General features: G+C 40.1%; 1 protein-coding gene across 2 annotated transcripts in view; it reads right to left on the bottom strand.

The window, feature by feature from the left end:
• Positions 1-15,431, bottom strand: part of LOC126709222 (12S seed storage globulin 1-like) — a 66,091-nt gene that overhangs the window by 12,892 nt on the left and 37,768 nt on the right. The gene's annotated exons all lie outside the window — the stretch shown is intronic.

Genomic DNA, 15,431 nt, shown 5'->3' with positions numbered 1-15,431 from the left:
GAAAGAAAAAGAAAAATGAGATTTTGTTAAAAAGAATAAGATTTGTTCTTGTAAAATAAAAAAAATAAAAATGATTGATTTTAGGTTTGTATCAGATTTGTTTTTAAGGTTAAAAAAAATGGGATTTGGTTTGTAAAAAAAAATCAAATCTATTGTTAGAAACAAATAAAAAAGGCTTTTGAAAGAGGATCCATATTCATGAGACAAATTTATTATGCATGCATCACATATTAAAAAAAAAAAAAAACTTCAACCTAACTCTTAATTCTTTCTTTGAAATTTCAAAATCTACAATTTTATGACAGAAAAATTTAGAAAAAATTTTTAGATTTGTATTTAATGAAAATACAGATCAGTTTTGAGATTAGAAAAAATCAGATCTATATTTAATGAAAATATAGATCAGTTTTGAGTTTCAGAAAAAAAAAATCAAATCTGTATTTAATGAAAATACAGATCGGTTTTGAGTTTTAGAAAAAATCAGATTTGTATTTAATGAAAATACAGATCAGTTTTGAGTTTAGAGAAAAGAAAAAAATTAGATCTGAAAATACAGATCAGTTGTGTAGGGACGCGATTTATTTAACAGCCCATGAGTGACGTTGGGCTCGCATGCAAAGGGCCCCAACAATATGATTTGTAGAGAGTGGGCTTGAAAGGCATGACCTTGGGCACAGGCGGACGGTTTAATTGTGGCGTCTATGGAAGTTCTTATATAGGCGGGCCTGGCTTGACTAGCTAAGCCCTCCATTAGTACGAGTTGTAGGACTTAAGTCCTCGGACGCTGTCCAAGGAACCTTATATCCTTCCCTTTCTCCCTTTTACCGGGGGAGGGAGAGTCCTCTTTTTCTTCTGGGGGGTTTTTCCTTTTATACTAGTGTTTGTTTCCCCCTTTAGAGTCCACGTGTAAGTTTCACTTTTCTGGGATGCAGACCTGTCCTGTCAACCTATACCTAGAGTGGTTTGGGGTCGTTGGGAAAGTTAAAGGGTATGGTTTAGAGTATGGATTTGTCAGATACAGGGTTTTGTATTATGATGTTGACAGCTTTTTCCCTTGCCCTGCCCCTACATTCAGTTTGCCCCTTTCTTCAGACATTTCGTGAGGTGCCGAGCATGAGGTCGTCATCGGCAATGGCTCTCCTCGGCTAGGGCCCTGGGCCCTAATGTAGAGTGGGCCTGGCCCACGAATTCTCTGCCCCCATAATAGCCCCTCAAAATCCTGCTGCCCGACTTTTAGTCGGGGAGGAGGGTTTTGGTAATGTTGGGCTTACATCATAGCTTGTTCAGATTCTGTACTCTACTAAGATTTGTGTTTTTCCATTTACATGGGAGGTGTGCCATATTAGAGGCATTCCTTTACCCACTCACGTGGAGTCCTTTGACGCTTCAATACTCAAGGCGCGCCTTCACGAGGATCTTCAGATCCTACGGTTGCGAATGGCATTGGAAATTGAGCCAACTCTACCTTGTCCGTAGCATTCCTTGGAAAGCTGCGTGAATTGAATGCCCCCACCTTACCTCTTATATAAGTAGGATAAAAGGTTATTTTCCTTACACACAAACCCTTCGATTCTCTTCAAAATCATAACCCTTCAGCTATAATCACAGTTTCGTCTTCAGTGCTATACACCCTTTGTGCAATATGTTTGAGACACGGACAGGGGTAAAGGAACTCCATCCGCCACAGAAGCGCCGGGTCCTTCCGAGACTCAAGGTAGCGTGGTCTGGGCAAGGGAGGCACAGATTCAAGAAAATCTTCCGTTTTGACAAAGGGGGAAATGGTATTTCTCCTTCTTTTAGTCAAAATCCGAAGCAGGTACTGGTCGCACCAGATTCTTGGTGCGTCAAAAGTAAAGTTTTCCGCCATCAGCGTCGTCTGCTATATCGCAGGCGTGGTTACGTGAAGGTCCATCAACTTCCGGCTGCCTGCACCTTTTCTTCAACGGTGCTGGCCTCAAGTTGGGTTCCCTGCACCTTTTTTTCAGCTGCGCTAGCCCGAAGTCGGGCTCTCTGCGCCTTTTCTTCAACGATGCAAGCCCCGAGTTGGGCTCTTTGGCTGCCTGAGTTATAGGCATGTAAAAGTGTTGAGGAATGGTTTCCTTGAACAACGTCTTGGAACAGCAGCCAACCTCTCCTCTACACTTCTTCCTCGGCTTTCTCTTTATTTTCTTGTATCTTTCTTTTCGCTTATGTAGTTAGCTTTAGTATAAGCTTATTCCAGCTTTTCATTGTACGCTGTACTATTTCTTTGTCTTAATAAAAGATGAATTTATTTCTTTGTAAATACTTTTCCTTTCGGCAGCAACTACTTTGTGAACGGGTGCGCTATGTATGTACCTTCCTTTAGTGATGTTTAAAGCAGGAAACCTTGAAACAGAACCTTACCAATTGAGATAACGGCTTAATGCCCCGTAATGCATGCACGGCGACCGTCCGAGAACGATAAATACTAAATATTTCATCCGAGAGGGTAGCCGAGCAGCGAGGGACTTTAACTGTGTTTTGACAACGTATGGCCCTATATTGCAGTTGCACCAATTCCCTTGGTACTAAGAATCCGAGGGTAGGCTGGGGAATCCATGCAGTCCTGGGATTAGCCCAACTATCAAATGGGGAATTCTTTCTCGGGGTAGATTCTAAAGGCCATCTAATGTCCAGGTTGTGTCCAAACCCCGTATTATCTCTTCTAAGTAGTTGGTTTCCCCAGAGGCTTGAGTCCGAGGACCATACAAGGCCTTGGTTCTGTCCAAAACTTCTTCTAAGTAGTTGGTTTCCCCAGAGGCTTGTAATTTTCTTCTAAGTAGTTGGTTTCCCCAGAGGCTTGAGTCCGAGGACCATACAAGGCCTTGGTTCTATCCAAAACTTGTAGTTTTCTTCTAAGTAGTTGGTTTCCCCAGAGGCTTGAGTCCGAGGACCATACAAGGCCTTGGTTCTGTCCAAAACTTGTAATTTTCTTCTAAGTAGTTGGTTTCCCCAGAGGCTTGAGTTCGAGGACCATACAAGGCCTTGGTTCTGTCCAAAACTTGTAGTTTACTTCTAAGTAGTTGGTTTCCCCAGAGGCTTGAGTAGTTGGTTTCCCCAGAGGCTTGAGTCTGAGGACCATACAAGGCCTTGGTTCTGTCCAAAACTTGTAGTTTTCTTCTAAGTAGTTGGTTTCCCCAGAGGCTTGAGTCTGAGGACCATACAAGGCCTTGATTCTGTCCAAAACTTGTAATTTTCTTCTAAGTAGTTGGTTTCTCCAGAGGCTTGAGTCCGAGGACCATACAAGGCATTGGTTCTGTCCAAAACTTGTAATTTTCTTCTAAGTAGTTGATTTCCCCAGAGGCTTGAGTCCGAGGACCATACAAGGCCTTGGTTCTGTCCAAAACTTGTAGTTTTCTTCTAACGCTCTGTTTGTTTCACTGGAAAACCTTCTGTAAAGATAGTTTTCCACATTTTCCAGTGTTTGGTAGCACAAAAAAAACCTGGTCAATGGAAAACTATCTTTGGTCAATGGAAAATTCTAATAAAAATAAGGCTTATTTTCTATAAGCTGTTTTCCAAAAAAAAAATTTGGAAAACAATCTTTCTCTCATGCGTTGCATCTTTTATAAATATTGTCTTTATCTATAGCCGTGGGAAATATAATTTTTTGGCGCCTTCTCTCTCTCATGGTAAGTTTTCTCACTTTTTTTCTCTTCCCTTTGCTTTTTCTCTCCTCACACCCTCACCGTCACTAACTTTGGTCTCTCCTCTTCCCATAGATCTCTCTCTTTAACTGTCTCTCTTCTCTCTTTTCTCCATGTTTCTCTTTCTCTCTGTAACACAATTCTTTGATTAGATTTTTCTTTACTTCACTAATCGATCAATAGCTCTGACTTGCAAAGGAGAAAAATTTTCAACGGTAATCATTTCATTCCTCTCTACCAAAATCCCAATTCTTTGCTTTGAATTTCAAGCTTAATTTTCTTTTTTCTCTAAGAAATTTTCAATTTGATGGATTCCAGGAAGAAGTTACTTCTTTTTCGTACATAAAGTGCAAAAAAATAAAATAAAATAAAAAATAATAGAAGAAGAAGAAGAAAGAATGAAAGAAGTAAAAGATGAAAATTTTAAATATAGTACCTATATTGCTCTAAATTGCTTTTACATGGGACAATCTTTACCGTGGACTAATAATATTGTTATATAATGAATGATAATTGTTTAGGAGAATTGCATTTGTTGGCAAATACATTTTTTGTTGGTAGATCCTATGTAGTGATGATATATTATGCAGTACATTATGTAAATACATAATTTAGAGTAATATTGTGGTTGACCATAGTAGACAAATGGTTGATATGTGTGTGTGTGTGTGTGTACGTACATTATTGTCTATATATATGAGCAAGATGAGTGGTAGAGATCATGAAAATTTGACAACTAATTAATTTTGATTGTATCTATTGTCAAAATTTTAGATTAATTAGTATGAAAACCAAATTCATTCTTGGTTTTTTATTTATAATGATTATATTAGTTAGTTTACATAATAAACATGTTTTAAATTATATAAGAAATATTTTTAAAAAATTACATACCAAACACCAGAAAATATTCTCAAGCGCATTTTCAAGGACGTTACCAAACACTGGAAAATAAGATAGTTTTCTAGAAAATGTTTTTTGGAAAATGAACCATTTTCCAGAAAACATTAATATTGAAACAAACAGAGCGTAAGTAGTTGGTTTCCCCAGAGGCTTGAGTCCGAGGACCATACAAGGCCTTGGTTCTGTCCAAAACTTGTAATTTTCTTCTAAGTAGTTGGTTTCCCCAGAGGCTTGAGTCCAAGGACCATACAAGGCCTTGATTCTGTTCAAAACTTGTAGTTTACTTCTAAGTAGTTGGTTTCCCCAGAGGCTTGAGTCCGAGGACCATACAAGGCATTGGTTCTGTCCAAAACTTGTAGTTTACTTCTAAGTAGTTGGTTTCCCCAGAGGCTTGAGTCCGAGGACCATACAAGGCATTGGTTCTGTCCAAAACTTGTAGTTTACTTTTAAGTAGTTGGTTTCCCCAGAGGCTTGAGTCCGAGGACCATACAAGGTCTTGGTTCTGTCCAAAACTCGTAATTTTCTTCCAAGTAGTTGGTTTCCCCAGAGGCTTGAGTCCGAGGACCATACAAGGCCTTGGTTCTGTCCAAAACTTGTAATTTTCTTCCAAGTAGTTGGTTTCCCCAGAGGCTTGAGTCCGAGGACCATACAAGGCCTTGGTTCTGTCCAAAACTTGTAATTTTCTTCTAAGTAGTTGGTTTCCCCAGAGACTTGAGTCTGAGGACCATACAAGGCCTTGGTTCTGTCAAAAACTGGTAGTTTACTTCTAAGTAGTTGGTTTCCCCAGAGGCTTGAGTTCGAGGACCATACAAGGCCTTGGTTCTGTCCAAAACTCGTAATTTTCTTCCAAGTAGTTGGTTTCCCCAGAGGCTTGAGTCCGAGGACCATACAAGGCCTTGGTTCTGTCCAAAACTCGTAATTTTCTTCCAAGTAGTTGGTTTCCCCAGAGGCTTGAGTTCGAGGACCATACAAGGCCTTGGTTCTGTCCAAAACTCGTAATTTTCTTCCAAGTAGTTGGTTTCCAAAACTTGTAGTTTACTTCTAAGTAGTTGGTTTCCCCAGAGGCTTGAGTCCGAGGACCATACAAGGCCTTGGTTCTGTGCAAAACTTGTAGTTTTCTTCTAAGTAGTTGGTTTCCCCAGAGGCTTGAGTCCGAGGACCATACAAGGCCTTGGTTCTGTCCAAAACTTGTAGTTTACTTCTAAGTAGTTGGTTTCCCCAGAGGCTTGAGTCCGAGGACCATACAAGGCCTTGGTTGAGTCCGAGGACCATACAAGGCCTTGGTTCTGTCCAAAACTCGTAGTTTACTTCTAAGTAGTTGGTTTCCCCAGAGGCTTGAGTCCGAGGACCATACAAGGCCTTGGTTCTGTCCAAAACTCGCATTTTTTACTTATTTATTGATTTAATTTCCAAAGGTTAGCCCCTTGACCCAGGTGGGGAGGGGTTAGCTTGATGTTGGAAGCCCCTAGAATTGCCCGTGCCTTTGGCACTGCCAGGCATAGCTCCTAGTGGGAACTTATGCTGGAACAACAACAACATGTCGTTGGAAATGAAGGCACCCTCGCAGACCCTTGCCTGACAAAAGCTCAACTCCACCGCCGCCTGAGCCAACGCGCAAGCCTTTCCCACAGATGGCGCCAATTGTAGGGACGCGATTTATTTAACAGCCCATGAGTGACGTTGGGCTCGTATGCAAAGGGCCCCAACAATATGATTTGTAAAGAGTGGGCTTGAAAGGCATGACCTTGGGTACAGGCGGACGGTTTAATTGTGGCGTCTATGGAAGTTCTTATATGGGCGGGCCTGGCTTGACTAGCTAAGCCCTCCATTAGTACGGGTTGTAGGACTTAAGTCCTCGGACGCTGTCCAAGGAACCTTATATCCTTCCCTTTCTCCCTTTTACCAGGGGAGGGAGAGTCCTCTTTTTCTTCTGGGGAGTTTTTCCTTTTATACTAGTGTTTGTTTCCCCCTTTAGAGTCCACGTGTAAGTTTCACTTTTCTGGGGTGCAGACCTATCCTGTCAACCCATACCTAGAATGGTTTGGGGTCGTTGGGAAAGTTAAAGGGTATGGTTTAGAGTATGGACTTGTCAGATACAGGGTTTTGTATTATGATGTTGGCAGCTTTTTCCCTTGCCCTGCCCCTACATTCAGTTTGCCCCTTTCTTCAGACATTTCGTGAGGTACCGAGCATGAGGTCGTCCTCGGCAATGGCTCTCCTCGGCTAGGGCCCTGGACCCTAATGCAGAGTGGGCCTGGCCCGCGAATTCTCTGCCCCCACAAGTTGAGTTTTTATAAAAAAAAAAAAGCTTTGATAGTCATTAGCAAATTTTGAAATTTTAAAAAATAATTACAATAAACAATCATCTAAAGAATATGCAAAGAAAATTCTAGCAAAGTATCTAAGCATGGCAATTATATATATTAAGAACAAGACACAACAAGCATATTAATCACATTCATGAGATGAACAATAACATACTAATTAATGGAAAAAGAAAAGAAAAGCAGAATACCTCTTGCATGAGCGTTCTTTTCTAATGAATGAATATTTTAAAAATCAAAGAAGTTTGTTCACCTCTTTGAGGTCTAAAATACTTTACTTACAAAAAAAGTTCCTAAAGCAAAAGCCTTCAGAACGTCTTTAACGTAAAAGGAGTACAAAAGTCAGAAAAGAAGAGCCCTTAATTCTGATTTTTTCCCTCTATTTATAGATCTATTTATAGAGGTTGGGATGCTTAAAAAATAAGCTGAATGAGACCAAATATGAATTGGAACGCATCCTTATCTCTAAAAAGTCGAAAAAGATAGGCTTTATCTCAATCAGGGGGTCCCCAGGCTGGGCCGAACATTTGGGCCAGTCGACACTTGGGAAGTGCCGATCAGCACTTGCCATGTGCCGATCGGCACTCCAAGAGGGCCGAGGTGCCAGGTTCGCTTTTGAATTTTGGTCCAATTTAGACTCCTTTTTTGAGGATTTTTTAGTCGGGAATCGCACCTAGACGCATTTTTAATCCATATTCTAAAAATTAATTCCTTTTTCTTGATATTCAAGTCTTTAAAGTGATAATTATCTTGTAGATAAATATTCTAAAAAGCCTTGATTATCCACAATTTCTTTGTTATATGATTATCCATTTTATTCTCATGCAAGCATTCCTATTTTTGACACTAACCAACAACCAATCAAAAAATTATTTAATTAATTTTAATTTTTTAACCAATCAGAATTAATTTGAATTAATCACACATGATCGGCTCCACCCAATCAAAATGCATGCAGACTGTGAAAACTTGATCATGTGATATCTTTCAATCCAAGGGTCTGATTTGGAAATCAGACATACCGTCCATGATTGCTAGAACTTCAAGATCATTTTTATGATATGCAATGAATGAATTAATGCATGTAATGCAACTCTAAATTTTGGGTATATAAATGGTCATTCTAGTCATCTTCCAAGATTAAATTATGGGTGCAAAATTGAGTGTCTACAATAACAATATAGACGAAAACACCATTTTGGTCCCTATATTTTAAGATCACAGTCAATTTAGTCCCTACATTTTGAGAGCAGTCAATGGAATTTGCTTACGTGGTAGATGGAAAGCACACGTGGCACGAATTAAATTAAAATATTAACCAGCCATCCTACTTGTCTGAAGTGGTAGTACCATGTCAGCTTTCAACCTCTTTTAGTCCCACGTGACACGTGACCAACTTATCAACCACCAGTCCCCACTGGTCAAACTAAGATCTCTTGTCAATTCCAGACTGAAACCCCCATTGATGAATAGCTCTGTTACTCTTCATGTCCACAACTCACTCTCTTCACACTTTAACTAACTTATTACATAGTTTGATTTGTCTAGCCCTTTGAAATATTTCATCGTTTTTCCATCAATCATTAGCTTTTGAAAAATGTCGTGTTGTGGAGGAAAATGTGGCTATGGATCTACCTATAAGTGCAGCAATAGCAATGGAGGGTAATCTTCCTAAACCTCTTAAGCTTTTGGGAAATTTTCATTATGGAGGGACCCCCTACTTAGCAACAGAAGCAGAGGCCATGGCCTCAACCACTATGTCCACCCTATCGAAGAAACCCTCTATGGGTGTGCCCATGGCAGCGAAGACCTCCTCACTCATAGGGTGATAAATAGAAAGGGGCTCGGGGTCAGCTTGAAAACAAAAGAAAAATAAGAGAGGAAGGAAGGATGAATGGTGATATATATAATAATAAAAAACAACACATGGTGACACGTGGCAACGAGATTGCATGCAAAAGGAAGGGATATAACTCCAACTCGGGCTCGTCAAGTAAGATGGGGTGGGTGGCAGAAGTATCCTCCTTATGCTTAGACTGCCAAGAAGTAATTAAAAAATAATAATAATAAAAAAGGGGGAACAAAGAGAGTGGAAATGAATAAGTATGCATGTGGGGTTGGCCGCAGGAAGGCCTCACAAATAAGAAAAAAATAAAGAAGAAGCAAGGTTAGAGATAACATACTCTGGTAGAGATGTCTTCCTCTTGCTGCCTCAAGTCCTGCTAGACGGAGGAGCATCCATGGATAGTTGTGGAGTAGCAGGCTTAGGCTTGCCTGCAGTAGGGTGCCTACTAGAACGAATATGAGCAAAAGGGGGAGGAGAACCCTCAAGAACTATGTTGCCTATAGGGGGAAGGCTACCTTCATAGGGAACAATGTTAGAACAAGTCTCAGAAGAGTCATCACCTCTCTTTGCAGGCTTGGGCTTGGCAGACCGAGACATTGAGCCCTTTTTCGTAAGTGTAGAAAGGTTCACCACCTTTGCCTTCTTCTCCCAACCCGTGGGGTACTCACTAGCATACAAGTACCACCCCTTTTCCTTTGCTTGCCACTCAAATATAGCAAACCGACTCTGCTTCCTATCATACGCTACCATAGACTTAGTGGGAAGTAATAACCGAGGGTTGGCAGAAATGATAGCATGAAGACCATCAGGAGGAATGAGAGAAAACCCATGGCTGCCCAATAATTCCTGCCCAAATGAAGTCATCACAGCCTGCCAATACCTATGCATCGCGGCTATGCAAAGACCCTCCCTTTGTGAACCTAGAATAATGACTGCTGTAAAACGTTTTCTCCAAAACTCAAAAGCACTAGGCTGCAAGAATGGTCGAACAGAAGTGGCAGACTCTAAAATGGTAGAAAAATCATTAGGTACGTCTTGATCCAGCCTGAACTGCCTCTTCACTCTATTGGCAGAATATTGCACAAACCGGACCCCCTCATCAGCAAAGTAAGGCAGCCACCCAACATTAGTGGCTGCCAAGTATGTAATCCCCTTCACGTCAAAGGCAGTCAACGGGGTAGTGGTCTTGGAAGTATCAGTAAAGGGACCCATGAAAAAATCATCACGTGTAACCAGTGCCCAGATTTCTATATGCTCTTCAACAAAAACCAACTCCTTTATCAAAGAACTCCATGGCAGGATGCCCAAACGGCTTCAACCCAACCCAGCGGTAAGCCAACAGAAAGTCAGATACAAAGTGATCACAAAAATCAATAATAACCTTTGGACACAAACGATACTTCTCTTTGGCAAAACGAACAAACTTATACTTAGCCAAATGCCTAACACAACTCTCTCATAGCAAATGCTGCGAGATGGTACAGTCGGCGGAGGTAGTAACTATGTGGTAGGAACCTGCTTGCTTCTCATCACTCGGCAAAATGTCTAACTACACATACAAATGACCCAAAAACATGGGGGCCAATGGCAGACTCACCTCGATAGAAATCTTTATAGCCAATCAAAAATATAGAGGTTTTACAGCATAATAAGGGTGAGAACCAAAGATGAACTTACAGAGCCAGAATGCAATGAAGGCCACATGGTGGATTACGTCTAAAGCCTTGGAGAAAGCCCTAACCCAATGCGACAACTTCGCGTTGCCAATCATCCCTTTCTTCAATTCGGCCTCCACGGCCTCCTCCTCGGGAAAGAGTTCCATACCACTTGGGTCCACATCGCTAAGAATGGGCAACAATAGTTGATTTGCCACATCCTTTAGGGTCATAGTGATCTCGCCGCAAGAAAGGAGGAAGGTATGGGTAGCAGTGCACCATCGGCAGACTAGATGATGAAGGTTGAACAAGTTCTTGTAGTTGGACAGGCAACGCGACGAAACAATAGCCTTTAACATGACGGCCTGCTGTAACACAACCATGAAACCCATATTGGCCAACTCTTCATCTACCCACTCCTTCGAACCCAAAGAAGTACCTGATCCGAACTCAAAGAGAATGGGCATGAGGAGTGAAGTACCTTGGCGTATATCAAGATCGGGGATCGAAGAAGCCAAAGGGGCCCAAGACACCTCCGTGTCATGGCGGCAAATGGAAATCCACACGTGACTCAGCGACGGAGGCAAGTAATCACCAAGTACCACCGGAAATGGGTGTCAGCATCATACCATGGGTCAATAAAGGGAGCGCACTCACTATCGAGGTCGCGACTCCCTTCCTCATCCTTGGAGCACTCTGATTTGGAAAGAGGAGCATCTTCACCCATGATTTTAGCGCAAGATCGTCGGCGGCAATTTCCTTCCCCTTATGGTAGGAAGAACCCTAGCCTTTCACCGACATCAAGATGAGATATTTGGTCGGAATAGATGGGTGAAAGTGTTTGAGGAAGAAGACACAGTGAAGAAAAAAGGGAATGAAAAGACGTTCTATACAAATGATGGAAAGGGAATGAGTTTAAGTACTAATGACAATAAAGATAACGTGAAAGGATGCAATGGGTCAACCATCAAAAGAAGCATTGTATTAATGAAGCAAAAGCTGTGTTTTAGAATAACTGCTAAACTGGGAAATCCGAAGAACCAATACTATTCATGTCAAGAAAGAAGATAAGGTGGGGCCCATCGTTCGAAAAAAACCTGTGAAGAAAAAAAAAATGAAAAAAGGAGAGAAAAGACTTTTTATTCACATATGAACCGCATGAGCGATTCATATGTTTAGGGGGTTGAATGTTGAGGCCCATTTCAGTAAAAAAGAAAAGGGGCAATGGCAAGAAAAAACCCAACAATATAACAAGGAGTGAAGAAAGAAGAATTAGCAAAGTAAGAAAAAACCATTAAGTCCGAATGGCAGGAATAATAGTCCACAAGCCTATAAAACAGTAAAAAAGGCCCCAAAGAAAACAAGCAGGCCCAAGGGAGCCCAGAGAAGGAAGTAGTGAGCCCATAGGAATTATAAGAAATGGAAAGCAAACAAAAATGGGTCAAAGGAGCCTAAAGAAAGGAATTAGTAAATGAGGTTTGTGCAAAAACCAACAAACCTCAAAAGTAAAGGACATGGTAGTTGGGCCGGGGAAGCCCAAAAGATTTAGTAAAAGCCCATGGGAATGTAAGAATGGAATGGACCAAGGATGCCCAAAAGAATTAAGCAAGCCGAGGATGCCCAAAGGAATAAAATGGGCCGAGGAAGCCTAAGATGGTATGAGAATTAACCTAGCAGAAATACTGGGCAACGTGAACTGAATAAAGGAAAAGTACATGGCAAGCCCAAAGGAGGTCCAGCAAGCACAAAACAAGTAATAACATGACAAAAGCAATGGAGTGGTGTGGCAAGAATACTAGTCGGCCTACAAACCAGCAATAAAAGGAAACAGGGGCCGAATTAAAGAAGAAAGGGCCTGTGCCCAAGCAAGACCCAGCCCATAGAGGAAACGAGATACAAAGAATGGAGACCTAGACTCACCCACGCCACAAAGGGTTAAAAAATAAGCAGCAAAAACGTGCAACAAGACCAGACAAACCCACAGGCAATGGCAAATGCATGAACGACAGATAAACCATGGACTCATATGGGAATGGAGCACGCACAAGGCTCAGGCACCACCCACTTGTACCTAGCCAATACAGGCGCGGTGGGCGATGGGCCAGAGATAAGAAAGGGTATGGTCTAGTGATAGGGAGAAAGGGGAAGTCTACTCTGGGATTCCCGCTCAAGCTCTTTTGGGAGAAATGTCCTGCTAGGATAACATACCACCCAAAAGAGGGAGAGATAAACTAGAATCACTAGGTGCATGCCGTAGGAGTTAGTGAGAGAGAGCACCCAACCCTTATCCGGATGGGAATGCTACAAGAAATAAGAAAATAAAACAAAATTCCTTTTGTCTAGGAATGGAACGTGGCACAGCCAGTACAGGGTAGCAGTGGTGGTTGGGTAGCCAGTAGACCAGTGGGTGGCCAGGGAAGGACACCCATAACAGGCCAAAAGCAGTTGAGGGGTAAAATGGTAAATCTTATCACGACAGGCAGTATAAAAAAGTTTTAGCTATGCATAGTGAACAACAAGAAAAGGGAGGAAGAAGGGAAAAACAAGAAAGAATAGAAACATAGAAAGAAATAGAAAGTTAAAGGGAAAAATAGAGAGGATAAGCAAAAGAAAGAAAGAAAACGAGAGAGTAGGAAGGAAAGTGAGAAAACAAAAGCGTGATAAGGCATGCACCAATATGCTACTCCCTTCTCTCCCTCTCAACAGCCTACCCTCTAGTTAGCCAATAGATTTAAGAATAAGCCACTTAGGTGCGCTCTTTCAAAGTGGGCAATTTCTACGGTAGGATTACCCTGAGAGGTTGCCCACATTGGAGATTGGTTCCCTTCTTGGACTTAAATCTGCCAAGGAGCTAAGTCTAGCAGACCAATCCCTTTTCCCTCTTTTATCATGATTGTTTTAGCATAAATACTGTTCTTTTCATTGTTGCTAACTTATTTATGTCATACTCATATTATCACGTCTCTTTCTTGTTGCAAAGTTGTTTAAATATTATCATTGGTTGACAACAAACGTTTTAGTTAGAATATTTTTTTATTATCCTGTTATATTATGTGTCTCCTGCCATAATGTTTTTGTGACAACATCCCCTGCCATGGGCATGTGACTAGGATTTCTACAAAGGAGTCCTTACTTGTGCACAAGCTAACTTAAGGTGAGTTTTAATTGAGCCAGTCCTGACTCTCCTACCCCAAGACTATTGGGCCATAGTATGGTAGAAAACAGCCCAGTCCAGAATACAAAAAAAGGCCCACCACAGTCCCATACTTGAATCTATTGTTTGACTGATGTTCTCTAAATACAATTTTCAGAAAATTGTATCATATTTTCCTTATTCAAAATAGGATTTTGAAAATGGCTGAGATAATATTTTCAAGATATAGAAAATGTTTTTAATGGCATAGTTGTAAATAAATTGAAAACGGTAGACGCCACATATTTGTCCAAACTCTTCTATTTCTTAAATTAAGGAGCTTATTTTTATCACAAAAAGAATTCTCACATATCAAATGTGAAACTCATCATTATTTAAAAAATAAAAGTAAAAATACATGAGCTCTATTCTCTTATCATTATCCACACAAAAAAGGTAATATACAGATTCTACACGTTAGGGGTGTGCATGGGTCGGGTTAGGTTGGGTTGAGGGGATTTTTTGACCCAACCCACCATGGTGGGTCAATAAAAATCCAACCCAACCCACATGGGTTGGGTTGGGTCGGGTTAAACCCATGGGTTTGACAAATTTTTATTATTATTATTATTAAATTGAGTAAAAAAAAATATTAATATTAATATATTAAAAAAATCTAAAGATTAGTATCAATATAACTCCTTAAAGGCAAACAACACTAATGACTAAACAACAATAGTAATTTATTAGGATTTGTGTGAACTAATTGGTTTTTATATAGGATAAGAAGAACTGGTTATTTAAAAAAATTTATTAATTATATAATATATTATATATATATATATTAAATTAGTATTACTATGAGGAACCAAGAAAATGTTGCTCCACAGTTGGTTTTTTTTTTAAATTATTAAATATATATAATATATATATATATATATATATATATATATAAAAGTGCCCTACAGCTGATTTTAAAAACAATTTATTAAATATATAATATATTTTAAATATATATTAAATATGGGTGGGTCGGGTCGGGTTTGTAATTTTATGACCCAAACCCAACCCGACCCACTATAAAAAATTTTTTTATAACCCAACCCAATCCACCAAGCCTTAAAAACTGACCCAACCAAGCGGGTCGGGTTTGGCAGGTCGGTGGGTTTTCTGCACACCCCTACTACACGTTACTTTTTGTAAATTAAAAAAAAAAAAAAAATTCTCAAAAATAGAAATGGTCTACCTATCATTTTTTTTTTTTATTTTAGTATCTTGAAAATTGTTCTTAAAAGTAGGAGCCAAACACATATAATATAAAAATTATTATTTGAAAACTAGTTTCAATTTCAATTTTTTGAAAATTGTTTTTATACTATTTTGAAAACAAAAACAAAAATCTCTGTACCCATTAGGCCCTAAAACATTGTGGGGCCTTTTTTTTGTGACTTGTCAGCACCAAGTCCAATGGCTAGATCTAGAGGGTTTTGAGGGGAGTCAGGTTTGGTTCCTCCACAAAAAGTGAGTCTGTTTTGTTTTACGGAATTGACATGTACACAACAACAAATCCAAAAGAACCAACAAGAGAAACAACAATGATACTTGGTTATATTCAGCCAAAATCATTACAGTTACCAATAAGGGATGGGTCACAAAGTCTTAGGAATGAGGAATGAGTATAGTGTATGGGTAATGCCTATTCTGTGGCAAGATGCTTTTCTTATGCTAAGAGAATGAGATGTTGATAATTAGCTTTTGGGTGTTGGATCCTCGCCTTTGCTTTGTTGGATCCATGCTCGTGGGTTCTTGCACTCGTTCAAGTGACCCATATCTATTGGGCTTATCATTTTCTCTAGGCCCAAGTGCCCTTTAAACATTGGGTAGCAACAAACATGATCATGT

The sequence above is a fragment of the Quercus robur genome, chromosome 12, assembly GCF_932294415.1.
Source record: "Quercus robur chromosome 12, dhQueRobu3.1, whole genome shotgun sequence".
Classification (NCBI taxonomy): Eukaryota; Viridiplantae; Streptophyta; class Magnoliopsida; order Fagales; family Fagaceae; genus Quercus; species Quercus robur.
The sequence above is the reverse complement of the archived record's forward strand: the minus strand, read 5'-3'. Positions and strand labels throughout refer to the sequence as shown.